The following is a 13,450-nucleotide window of genomic DNA, read 5'->3' as shown; positions in this document are numbered from 1 at the left end:
AAAGAATTGCAAGAGCTTCCCCTTGAAATTGACAGCAAACTGGGCAGCCAGTCTGGGAAGGGGAGCCGGTAGATGACTTGATTGACAGACATTCCAGATTCCAGGGTGAGCTCTAGGGGCTGGGGGGTGGCCCTAGTTTGCTCTTTCGTTGGCTGGAACCTGCACCCCAAGTGGTCTAAACTTGAGATGCTGTAGAGTGGCTCTTCTCAAAGCGCGGCCCCAAATCAGCAGCATTAACATCACCCGGGAACTTGTTAGAAATGCACGTTCTGGAGCCCAGACCTATTGCATCCAAAATTCTGGGAGAAAGGCTAATTCATAGGGACAGAAATCAGATTATTGGCTGCCACCAACTGGTAGGAGAATGGAATGAGGATTTATTAGTTTCCTAGGGCTGCGGTAAGAAAGTACTACAAACTACAGGGCTGAAAATAACAGAAGTTTGTTCTCTCACGGTTCTGGAGGCTAGAAGTCTGAAATCAAGGTGTCAACAGGGCAATGCCCTCTCTAAAGGCTCTAGGGGAAGATCCTTCCTTGCTTCTTCCCAGCTTCTGGTGGTTGCTGACAATCCTTGGCATCCCTCGGCTTGTAGATGCATCACTCCTATCTCTGCCCCCATCTTCACATGGCCTTCTCCCCGAGTGTCTGTTTCTTCTTACGAGGGTACCACTCTAACCCAGTATGACCTCATATTAACTTGATAAAGACCCTGTTTCCAAATACGGCCACATTCACTGGTTCCAGGGGACGTGCATTTCCAGGCGATGCTATTTAACTCAGTACACGTCTCTATATGCAGTTGCCACAATCCATCTTCTCTTGCTCACACGTAAGTAATTGAGGAATTTGTTCGGTAGGGAGTGGGGTGGCCAGGATAGCTTTCCTAGCCTCATCATTCTCATAGTTCACTCTCTGCTGTTTCCATACAGTATGAAAAAATACAACCTCTCAGCATAGCCACATTGCCAATATTTCAGAGAGAGATATACCTCCTCTGTTTACTTCCCTCCCGGTACCTGAACCTTTTCTCTCCTTTACCCCCAGAGTTCCTGCCAAAATCAATCTGGGTTTTGCTTCCATTAGTTTTCACAAGAATAGAGCTTTGTCCAACCACTAAAAAGAAAGGATAATTCTGTAACGTGATAGATGCTAATTATCACTACAATAGCAATCATATTACAATATATAAATGTATCAAATTAACATGTTGTATACCTTAAATTTATACAATGTTATCTGTCAATAGATTTCAATAATAATTTTTTTTAAGTATGGAGTTTTGTTCTTCCAAAAGAGAGATTCTGTTGCGTAATTCTGAGATCTCTGAGGACACAGACCACCCCAGCACAACCCAGCGACTAATTGGAGCCTGTGAAACTTCACACACACAAACACACACACAATTTTTAAAATACTTATTTATTATTATTATTATTTTTGGCTGCTTTGGGTCTCAGTTGCGGCATATGGGATCTTTCATTGCGGTGCGTGGGCTCTTTGTTGCGGCGTGCAGGCTTCTCTCTCTAGTTGTGTCGTGCGGGCTCCAGAGCGCATGGGCTCAGTAGTTGCGGGCTCAGTAGTTGCGGGCTCAGTAGTTGCGGTGCCTGGGCTTAGTTGCCTCAAGGCATGTGGGATCTTAGTTCTCCAACCAGGGACCGAACCAGCATGCCCTGTGTTGCAAGACGGATTCTCAACCACTGGACCACAAGGGAAGTCCCCCCCCCCCAACCAATACACGCACACACACACACACACACACACACACACACACCATTTGCTGCTGTTGTTCTCAGATTGTCTCACCAAGTCCTCAGCTATGAGGGCAACCTCTCCTCTAGAGGTGAGGACTGGTGGGAAGTTTCCAATCTTCATAGCACTTTTGCTCGTTTCCTTTTCTTCCTGTACTGGCACTGGTTTGGCCTCACCCACTCATATTTCAGGATTCATGGGGCTCCATTGTCGGCTGGTTTTGTAAAGCGTTGTTTGTGAGCTTCTGCTATCCTACTGGCTCTGGGGGGGGGGGGGGATTTGGGAAGATTAAGAAACTCTGCTGCCTAAACTGAATCTAATCAAGAGTAAACATCAAACAAATTGCAGTCGACAACCATCTGCAAAACAATTGGCCTCGACTCTTGGAAAATGTCAAGGTCAAGAAAAAGATAGGGGAACTATGTATACGAACAGAGACCAGAGTCAGCAGAAGGAAATGCAGTGCGTTGAGTAATCCAGGTGATATCCTGGATATTAACAAGACACTTGATGAAATTTGAATGAGTTCTGAACTTTAGATAGTCATTTATCCATGTTAAAATTTTCTGGGTTTGATCTCTGTACTGCGGTAATTAAACAGAATGTCCTTGTTCTTAGCAAATACACACTGAAGTATTTCGGGACAAAGGGGCATGGTATCTCCAATGCTTTCTCAAATATTTCTGGAAAGGTAAATACATAATAATATATAGACATAGAGGGTGAATGAGAAAGCAAAAGGGAGTGGGAATAGCGATAATCGGGGAGCCTAGTTAAGGATATATGGAGTTCTTTGTACAAATCATTTTTTTAAAATAAATTTATTTATTTATTTTTATTTTTGGCTGCGTTGGGTCTTCGTTGCTGCACGCGGGCTTCCTCTTGTTGCAGCGAGCGGGGGCTACTCTTCGTTGCGGTGCATGGGCTTCTCATTGTGGTGGCTTCTCTTGTTGCGGAGCACCGGCTCTAGGCGCACGGGCTTCAGTAGTTGTGGCACACGGGCTTAGTTGCTCCGCGGCATGTGGGATCTTCCCGGACCAGGGATCGAATCCATGTCCCCTGCATTGGCAGGCAGATTCTTAACCACTGCGCCACCAGGGAAATCCCTACAAGTCTTTTTTTAAATTGAGGTATAGTTGATGTACAAATTATATAAGTTTCAGGTGTACACCATAGTCATTTATCATTATAAAATATTGGCTGTATTCCCTGTGTTATACAATATATCCTTGTAGCTTATTTATTGTATACATAGTAGTTTGTACCCCTTAATCCCCTGCACCTATCTTGCTCTTTGTATGAGTCCTGAAACTTTCCATAAGTTCAAAATTATATCAGGTAAAAGTTACTCCTACCCCAAAGAAATCCATGCTACAGCCCCTATTGCTATCTTGCCTCTTTCCAAACATCCTTCAAAATGCATCGATGAGCTTCTAAGAAGAAAGAGAAATCTCCAGGTCCTCTCCCCATCCCACCCATGAAAGAAAGAAAGAAAGATTGAAAGGAGGGAAGGAAGGAAGGGAGAAAGAGAAAAGAAAAAAGAAAGAAAGAAGGAAGGGAGAAAGAAAGAAAGAGAGAGAGAAAAGAAAGGAAGGAAGGAAGGAAGAGAGGGAGAAAGAAAGAATGAGGAAAGAAAAAAGAAAGAAAGAAGGAAGAGAGAGAAAAAAGAAAGAGAGAAAAGAAAGAGAAAGAAAGAAAGGGAGAAAGAAAAGGAAGGAAGAGAGAAAGAAAGAAAGAAAGAGAAAGAAAGAAAGAAAGAGAAAGAAAGAAAGAAAGAAAGAGAAAGAAAGAAAGAAAGAAAGAGAAAGAAAGAAAGAAAGAAAGAAAAAGAGAAAGAAAGAAAAAGAAAGAAAGGGGGAGGGAGGGAGGAAGGAAGGAAGGAAGAAAGGAAGGAAGAAAAGGAAAGGAAAGACGGTGAAAGCAAAGGTGAGAGAAAAGGAGGAGACAGAAGGGGAAAAAAAACATAAGGAATAAGTGAAACTCCAAGTGGAAAGTGTGAATCACCACGCAGCTTCCTGGAATCTGCTGATTCTGTGATAGGGACACATTTTCAAGGCGAAGCTTAAAGGGCCACAACTTCAATGAAAAGCTGGTGTTTGAAATCCCACCAACCCACATACAGTGGAATGTTATTCAACCTTGAAAAGGAAGGAAATTCTGAAGCATGTTAACATGGATGTATCTTGAAAACATTTTGCTAAATGAAAGAAGCCAGACACATGAGGATAGATACTGTTTGATTCCACTGATAAGAGGTACCTAGAATAGGCAAATTCATAGAAACAGGAAGTAGAATGGTGGTGGCCAGGGGAAGGGGGGAATGGGGAGTTGTCCCCATTCCCCCCCTCCTCCCAGCCCCTGGCCACGACCATTCTACTTCCTGCTTCTATGAATTTTACTACTTTAGATACCTCGTATAAGTGGAAACACACGGTACTTATTTTCTGATTGGCTTCTTTCACTTAGTAAGATGTTTTCAAGGTTCACCCGTGTTGTAGCAGATGTCAGAATTTCCTTCCTTTTTGGCTGAATAATATGCCATTGTATGAATAGACCACATTTTGTTTATCCGTTCACCTATCAATGGGCATTTAGGTTGCTTCCACATTTTGGCTATTGTGAAAAGTACTGCTGTAAACATGAATGTACAAAGATCTCTATAAAAACCCTGATATCCAGAATTGTATTGCTGGATCATATGGTAATTCAATTTTTAATCTTTTGAGGAATTGCCTGTGATGGTTAATTTTATGGCTCAATCTGACTGGACTAAAGGATGCCCAGATAGCTGGTAACACATTATTTCTGGGTGTGTCTGTGAGGGTATTTCTGGAAGGGATTAGCACTTGATTCAGTAGGTTGAGTAAAGACGTCCACCCTCATCAGTGTGAACAGGTGACATCCAACCCATTGGGGGTCCAAATGGAACAAAAAGTCAAAGGAAGGGCAAATTCTCTCTAGCTCTTCTTGAGCCAAAACCTCCATCTTTTTGTACCCTTGGACATCAGAGCTCCTGGTCCTCAAGCCTTGAGATACCAGGCTCCCAGGTTTTCAGATCTTTGGCCTCAGAATGAGTTATACCACCCACTTTCCTCCTCCTCCAGCTCGTAGATAGGAGACTGTGGGACTTAACCTCCACAGCTATGTGAGCCAATTCCTATAACAAAATCTCCATATACATATATATATAGTATATATCGTATATATACTATATGATGCATATATGGTATATATACTCTACACTGATGTATTTCAGCTGTGGAAGTAGTCAGCGAACATTTAGAGGAAAGTTGATTGTTTGAAAATTAACTAATTACCAAAAAACCCCAAATAGTTGTCAACATTTATGTGAGGTGATATTGTAGATTTGATTTGCATTTCCCTAATGATTCATGATGTTGAGCATCTTTTCTTTTCTTTTTTTTTTAATGCAAAGTGCTTTATTTATTTATTTATTTATTTATTTATGGCCATGCCACATGGCTTGCAGGATCTTAGTTCCCCAACTAGGTATCGAACCCGGGCCCCCTGAGTGAAAGAGCCAAGTCCTATCCACTGGACTGCCAAGGGATTCCCTTGAGCATCTTTTCACACATATATCTTATATATATATATATATATATATATATATATATATATATATATATATATATCATATAGGTGTATATGTATATCTTCTTTGGGGAAATGTCTATTCAAGTCCTTTGCCCATTTTTTAATTAGGTTGTTTGCTTTTTGTTGTTGAGTTGTAAAAGTTCATTCTATATTCTGATTACTAACTCCTTATTAGATATATGATTTGCAAATATTTTCACCCACTCCATAGGTTGACTCTGTAGACTGTGTCCTTTGATGTACAAAAGTTTTTAGTTTCGATGTAGTCCAATTTATCTATTTTTACTTTTGTAAAAGCTCTCTTCTAAGAGTTTTAGGTCCTTGATTTAATTTTATTTATTTATTTATTTGTTTGTTTGTTTTTGGCTGTCTTGGGTCTTCGTTGCCACACGCAGGCTTTCTCTAGTTGCAGCAAGCAGGGGGCTACTCTGGGTTGAGGTGTGCGTGCTTCTCATTACAGTGGCCTCTCTTGTTGCAGAGCTGCGCTCTAGGGTGCATGGGCTTCAGTAGTTGTGGCGCCCTGGCTTAGTTGCTCCGCGGCATGTGGGATCTTCCCCGCCCAGGGCTGGAACCTTGTCCCCTGCATTGGCAGGCGGATTCTTAACCACTTCGCCACCAAGGAAGTCCCTTGTGATGAGATCTTTTAATGTGAGAAGAGCTTTTGTGTTCAGGCACAAATATTCACAACTATTTAGTTTTTTGGTAATGATTAATTAATTTTCAAACAATCAACTTTCCTCTAAACATTCACTGACTACTTTGACAGCTAAAAATAGCAAGCTGTGAGTTTCACAATTTCAGATTTCCCAAAACATTTGAACACGGATTGCAAATTTAATCAACAAACTACAAATCTGGGATCTCAGATTCCCTTAAATGAGTTAAGAACCTTGAAGAGAAGAAAAAGAGTAGGGACTTCCCTGGTGGTCCAGTGGCTAAGACTCCAGGCTCCCAGTGCAGGGGGCTCAGGTTCAATCCCTGGTCTGGGAACTAAATCCCACATACATGCTGCAACTACGAGTTCACATGTCGCACCAAAGATGCTGCATGCCAGAATTAAGACCGGTGCAACCTAAATAAATAAATATTAAAAAAAAAAGAGAGAGAGAGTTAGTGTAGCTTAAAATTTATTTTGAAAAAGAAGAAAAAGAGTAATACAATCCTTTTTTTTTTTTTAATGAAAGCAAGTTTATTGAGAGAGATACGCATTCCATAGGCAGAATGCGGTCCCTCTCAGGAGGCGAGAGAGGCCCAGAGTAATACATTCTGGATCATATTTTTCGCAAGTCTAATATAACAGATTCTCACAAATGCTTTAAATACCTTCAAAGACAGACAAGTAGGAGTACAATGATTATCACATTGATCGGTTTCCTTACAGTAAACTGGTTACAAATATATTTATATCATATTTATATCATGGATATAAATTTGTTTCTTCAATACCTCGATTTTGATCAAAGATTTTGATTCAACAATCTTGATACTTACCTGTGATACTTCTTACCTGCAAGAGAGTTAATCTTTGCTCCTCTACCAGCTGAGTTAACAGTTTGACCATTTTAAGGTTGAAGATTCAGGCCTGGGGTCCCTTCTAAATTGATTCTCATCAAGCTTGAGTTCCAGGAAAATTAGACTTTGTTATGACTCCATGACTGCATGAGTTAGGAAATTGACTTGGGTGATCCTGATTTATTTCCCACAGCTGTTTGTTCAGAGTGTCATAGCTTTGTAGTACAGCCTGAAGAACATGTTTTAAGAGTCATATCATTTTATAAATTTATTTATTTTATTTTTGGCTGCATTGGGTCTTCATTGCTGTGGGCGGGCTTTCTCTAGCTGCGGCGAGAGGGGGGTACTCTTTGTTACAGGGCGTGGGCTTCTCATGGCGGTGGCTTCTCTTGTTGCAGAGCTTGGGCTCTAGGTGCATGGGCTTCAGTAGTTGTGGTGCATGGGCTCAGTAGTTGTGCACAAGGAAGAGTAGCCCCCGCTCGCCGCAGCTAGAGAAAGCCCGCATGCAGCAACGAAGACCCAATGCAGCCAAAAATAAATAAATAAAATAAATAAATTTATTTTAAAAAACCCTGGAAAATGTTTACTCTACCAGTCCCTGAAAGAACTACTGAAGAACGTAAATTTACCAAAAGAAATTGAGACAACCATGGCCTCAGACTGTTAGACAGCAAGCGTTACTTCAAGAAGAAAGTGCAGCAATGCTTGTCATGACCACAAGGAAATAAAGTGTGATCCTAAATTTTCATACCCAGGCAAACAATATAATGTCAAGAGACAGTATTTTTTTTAAATTTTATTTATTTATTTATACAGCAGGTTCTTATTAGTTATCTATTTTATACATATTAGTGTATATATGTCAATCCCAATCGCCCAATTCATCACACCACCCACCCCTGCCACTTTCCCCCCTTGGTGTCCATATGTTTGTTCTCTACATCTGTGTCTCTATTTCTGTCCTGCAAACTGGTTCATCTGTACCCATTTTTCTAGGTTCCACATATATGCAATATACGATATTTGTTTTTCTCTTTCTGACTTACTTCACTGTGTATGACAGTCTCTAGATCCATCCATGTCTCTACAAATGACCCAGTTTTGTTCCTTTTTATGGCTGAGTAATATTCCATTGTATATAGGTACCACGTCTTCTTTATCCATTAAGAGACAGTATTTTTGAACATGAAGCTTTGTATACCATATACGTATATATAATGTATGTGTTATATACTGGGTGTGTATATATATGTAGATACACACATCTATACATTAGGTATATATACATATGCACACACATATATATTAGGCGTATATATTATTATATTATTATTTATATAATTCGGTATCTGTTTTTGTATGTTGAAAACCATGAATTTACGATGATATAGCCAATTCAAGTCTGATACCTCTAGTTTTCTCCCTTCCATACGTACACCCTCCTTCCTCCGCAGTGAGAAATCTGACTTCCATTTTCCTTAATTTACTTCTTTGATCAATTCCCCTGTATGTTATCCTTCCCCTCCCCAACTCCCACCCATACCCTCATCATACAGCTGGGGTTTTTACTCCCCAAGCCAGAGCCCTCTCCCAGCACACCTCCCACTGGGGTGCTCCCACTGTGCTGAGTTGCTCCAGAAGTAGATGCCCTTTTTACCCCACTAAGGTCCTGACACCCCATTCTGGGCCATTGTCTCCACCCCCATTCCAAGCTGGCCTTGCCTGCCTCAAACAAGAGCCTTAGGACTGTATTGTTTAGGAAGAAAAGGAAAGGGAAGAGGAAGAATATTTGACCCTATTTCATGCATTTAAATATATCAGTGCTTTCTTTTTTTAAAAAAAGTATTTATTTATTTATTTGGCTGTGTCGGGTCTCAGTTGCCACACGTGGGATCTTCGTTGTCGCGTGTGAGATGTTTGTTGCGGCATGCAGGATCTTTAGTTGTGGCATGTGAACTCTTAGTTGCGGCATGCATGTGGGATCTAGTTCCCTGACCAGGGAACGAACCTGGGCCCCCTGCATTGGAAGAGGAGTCCTAGCCACTGGACCACCAGGGAAGTCCCTCAGTGCTTCCTTTTATGGCTTCTAGATTTTGAGTCATGGTTCAAGGGTTTTCTCCTCAGCCAGGTTATAAAGGAATTTTCCCATGTTTACTTTTCATTCTTTTATGGTTTCATATTTTACATTGAAATCTTTGAGCCATTTGGAGTTTATCCAGTGTATTATTTTGTCTCTTCCTCGCTTCTATTGGGTTATGGGGTTTTCTTTATTCCCCTTTTTTCATATTTATTTATTTATTTATTTATTTATTTATTTTTTTTTTCATATTTATTTTTTAATCAAAGTTATATATGTACCTGGTAAAGTCACAAAGTGTTATGTGTTCTGTTTAAACGTCCACATCTTGTCCCTTTGGCAATTGATCCCTGTAATTAGCGAAAACCATGTTAATCACTGACGCAGGTAAGCTCTGAAATATCAATGGTTTAGGCAATTGATTTTTAATTTTCCTTCATGTAAAGTCCAATCAGCAGAGAGGAAGAGGGACAGGAACCCAGGCTGATGGCAGCTGTGTTGTCTTAACATGTATCTCCCAAGGTCTCCCGGGATATAGTAGCCAGGCTCCAAGATGAACCCCAATCATTCCCACCTCCTTACAGCTACATGCTGTGAAGTCTTCTCCCACAAGAAGGGTTGGTTTATGTGACGGGATGTCACTTCTGCGATTAGGTTATAGAGACTGTGGCTTTCATCTTGGGCTCTTTCTCTCTCATCGCCTTCCCTGGGGGAAGCTAGTGTTACCAAGTCCAAGCTCATGCTGCTCACTGCACAACAGGCCAATAAATCGAGAGATGCATTTTGGGGGCAAGGAATAGCGACTTTTTATTCGGAAAGCCCACAGTCTGAGAAGATGGCGGACTAGTGTCCCAAAGAACCACCTCCCCTGAGTTAGAATTTAGGCTTCTTTTATACTAAAAGGGGAGAGGGTAAAGTCCTCGTTCCAGTCAGACCCCGGAAGGGGTGTGTTAATTTCTTTCTTCCCACAGCCATTCACAGGTGGGCCTGGTCAGGAGGTTTCCTATGAGCTTAACAAAGGTATTTTAGCTTAATGTTCATTACCTGGGAGGCAGGGTTCCCAGAGATGGGCCATTATGTATAATTTAAGGTTATAGGCAACATATCCCTTTAGTGATTAACTTGTAGCAAAAGCAACAGAATACAAAGGTTAAAGTAAAGTAAAAGAAACCGGTCCAATATGGAGTCAGATTTGTTCTTCCCTATTGTACAAGCTCCTGTGCCATGAGGACACCCAAACAATCTATGGAGACACCTTCAGACAGAGAAGAACTGAGGCCTCCAGCCAACAGCCACATGAGTGAGCTTGGAACTGACTCTTCCAGCCCCACTGAGCCTTCAGATGACTGCAGCCCTGGCTAACAGCTTGACTGAAACCTCATAAGAAAGCCTGAGTCAGAACCGCCCAGCTAAAGCTGTTCTGAATTCCTGACCCTCAGAAACTCAGTGAGATAATAAATGTTTGTTATGTTAAGCTGTGAGGAATTGGGGCAGGGGAGGGCGTGCGGTAATTTGTTACACAGCAATAGATAACTAATACACTAGCATCCACATCCAATCAGCACGTGGAGAAGAGAGATATGGACACATTGGGAGATTTTTATGAACCAGGCCTGGAAGTGGAGCAGAGCTCTCTTGCTTGTATTCCATTGGCCAAAACCATTCACATGACCTCACATGACCCAACCTTCATGCAAGGAAGGCTGGGAAATGTAGTCTCTCCTTGGGCATTATGGAAAGGGAACACAAATTCTTGGTGGTCAGCTGACCTTCTCTGCCACCAACATTCCTCTGCCTGGAGGATTCCTCTCCATCATGACCCAGTTCAAATGTCACCTCTTTGAGGAGAACTTTCTCAGTCCATTAGCCCACACCACCTCTCAATGACAACTCTCACTCTACTAGATCCTCACTGAAATGTGTAAAATTGGGGTCAGGGTTGGGTTTGCTGCTAAACATATCGGATTCACCATCCATCTGTACATCCTCCCCACAGCCCTGTTTCCTGGGGCATTAAAAGTGTGTTTCAGCATTGCTTCTGGGATTTTTTTTCCAAGCTGCTGATCTCCACTCAGCACTGTGAAGCTCATAACTTTGATGCTCACACACAGGCAGGCAATGAAAACTTGTAAGACTCCATGGATTATAAGATACATCTTTGGACTTCCCTGGTGGCGTGGTGCTTAAGAATCCGCCTGCCAATGCAGCAGACACGGGTTCGAGCCCTGGTCCGGGAAGATCCCACATGCCGCGGAGCAGCTAAGCCTGTGCGCCACAACTACTGAGCCTGTGCTCTAGAGCCCGCGGGCCACGACTACGGAGCCCGTGTGCCACAAATACTAAAGCCCACGCGCCTAGAGCCTGTGCTCCACAACAAGAGAAGCCACCGCAAAGAGAAGCCAGCGCACCGCAATGAAAAGTAGTGCCTGCGCACCGCAGCCAAGAGTAGCCCCCGCTCGCCACAACTAGAGAAAGCCCGTGCGCAGCAACGAAGACCAAACACAGTCAAAAATAAATAAATAAAATAAATTAAAAAAAAAAAAAAAGGGGGCTTCCCTAGTGGCGCAGTGGTTGAGAATCTGCCTGCCAGTGCAGGGGACACGGGTTCGAGCCCTGGTCCGGGAAGATCCCACATTCCGCGGAGCAAATGGGCCCGTGAGCCACAATTACTGAGCCTGCGCGTCTGGAGCCTGTGCTCCGCAACAAGAGAGGCCGCGATAGTGAGAGGCCCGCGCACTGCGATGAAGAGTGGCCCCCACTTGCCGCAACTGGAGAAAGCCCTCGCACAGAAACGAAGATCCAACACAACCATAAAATAAAAAAAAATAATAAAAAAAAAAGATGCATCCTTATTTCAGAGGTTAAAATGCGCCCCTTAGATCAATGAAGCAGGGTATATCAGATATTCTGCCTGTTTGATTCATTTTGCCCTTTCATGGCATCCAAACTAGCAGGTGGCTGCTTTACCTATGCAAGACTGAGTTGTAAATTAGAGCGTCAATATTTTGAAATACTCAGCAGGAGAAAGTTCCACTGGGGTTAAAATCCATTTGCCTTATCACAAGAACTGTCAACATTACTTTTTGCCAATGAAAGAAAAGGGAAAGCTGTTAGGTTAATTTTTAAACTTTTTATCCTGACATATAGCATAAATACTACATAAATAAAACTGAAATGTATGGTAGATTAGTTTCTTAAAGTTGCTGGACGAAAGTATTATTAATTGGGTGCCTTAAAATAACAAGAAATTATTCTCTCACAGTTCTGGAGGCCGGAGGTCCAAAATCAGAATCACCAAGTCGAAGTCAAGGTGTGGGGACTTCCCTGGCGGTCCAGTGGTTAAGACTCCGCGCTTCCACTGCAGGGGGCATGGGTTAAATCCGTGGTGGGGGAACTAATATCCCGCATGCCGCAGCACCATGCGGTGAGGCCAAAAATTTTTTTTTAAAAAAGAGAAAGAAAGAAAGAAATCAAGGTGTGGGCAAGGCTATGCTCCCTCCAGAGGCTCTTAAGGGAGAATCTGTTCTTTACGTCCTCCAGCTTTTAACGGTTACCAGCAGTCCTTGGCTTGTGGCCACATGACTCCAATTTTCAAGGCCAGCATCTTCAAATCTCTCTCTGCTCCATCTTTACATCACCTTCTCTTCTGTGTGTGTCAAATATTTCTCTGCCTCCCTCACATAAGGATACATGTAATTGCATTTAGGACCTGCCCAGATAACCTAAGATTATCACCCATCTCAAGATCACTAATTTAATCAGATTTGCAATAATCTTTTTTTGTTATATAAGGTAACATTTGCTGGTTCCAGGAATTAGGACTTGGATACCATTTATAAGGACATTTTTCAGCCTACCATGTACAATTTAAGAAATAAGTATGAAGCAAACTCCTTAGCCACCACCACCCAGGTTAAGCAATAGAACATTGCCTGACCCAATTTCTTCCCACACGCACTAGAGGAAAATTGCTGTATAGTCTAAGCATGAGAAAATATTAGACAGACTGAAACTGAAGGGCATTCCTCAACATACTCAACCAATATCCTTCAAAACTGTCAAGGTCATGAAAGACAAGGGAAAACTGAAAACTCACAAATTGGAGGAAACTAAGGACATAGGACAACTATATACAATGTAGCATCCTCGATGGATCTTGGAACAGAAAAAGGACAATTGTGGAAAAATTGATGACATTCAAATAAAGCCTGTCGTTTTGTTAATAGTATCGTACTGTTAATTTCTTAGTTCTGACAAATACACCATTGTTATATAGTTTGTTTGCATTAAGGGAAGCTGGGTGAAGGGTACAGGAAGTTTCTGTACTAGCTCTGCAAATTTACTTTGTAAATATGAAGTTATTCCAAACTGAAAAGTTGATTTGTGAAAAAATCAGTATCCCACCAGAACGGAAGGAAAAAATGAAAAAACAAAACACACACACACACACACAAAACCCTAAACTAAACTAAAAATATAAACAAAACTGAAAACACC

Source organism: Balaenoptera ricei, chromosome 19 (assembly GCF_028023285.1).
Source record: "Balaenoptera ricei isolate mBalRic1 chromosome 19, mBalRic1.hap2, whole genome shotgun sequence".
Taxonomy (NCBI): domain Eukaryota; kingdom Metazoa; phylum Chordata; class Mammalia; order Artiodactyla; family Balaenopteridae; genus Balaenoptera; species Balaenoptera ricei.
Note: the sequence above shows the minus strand (reverse complement) of the source record.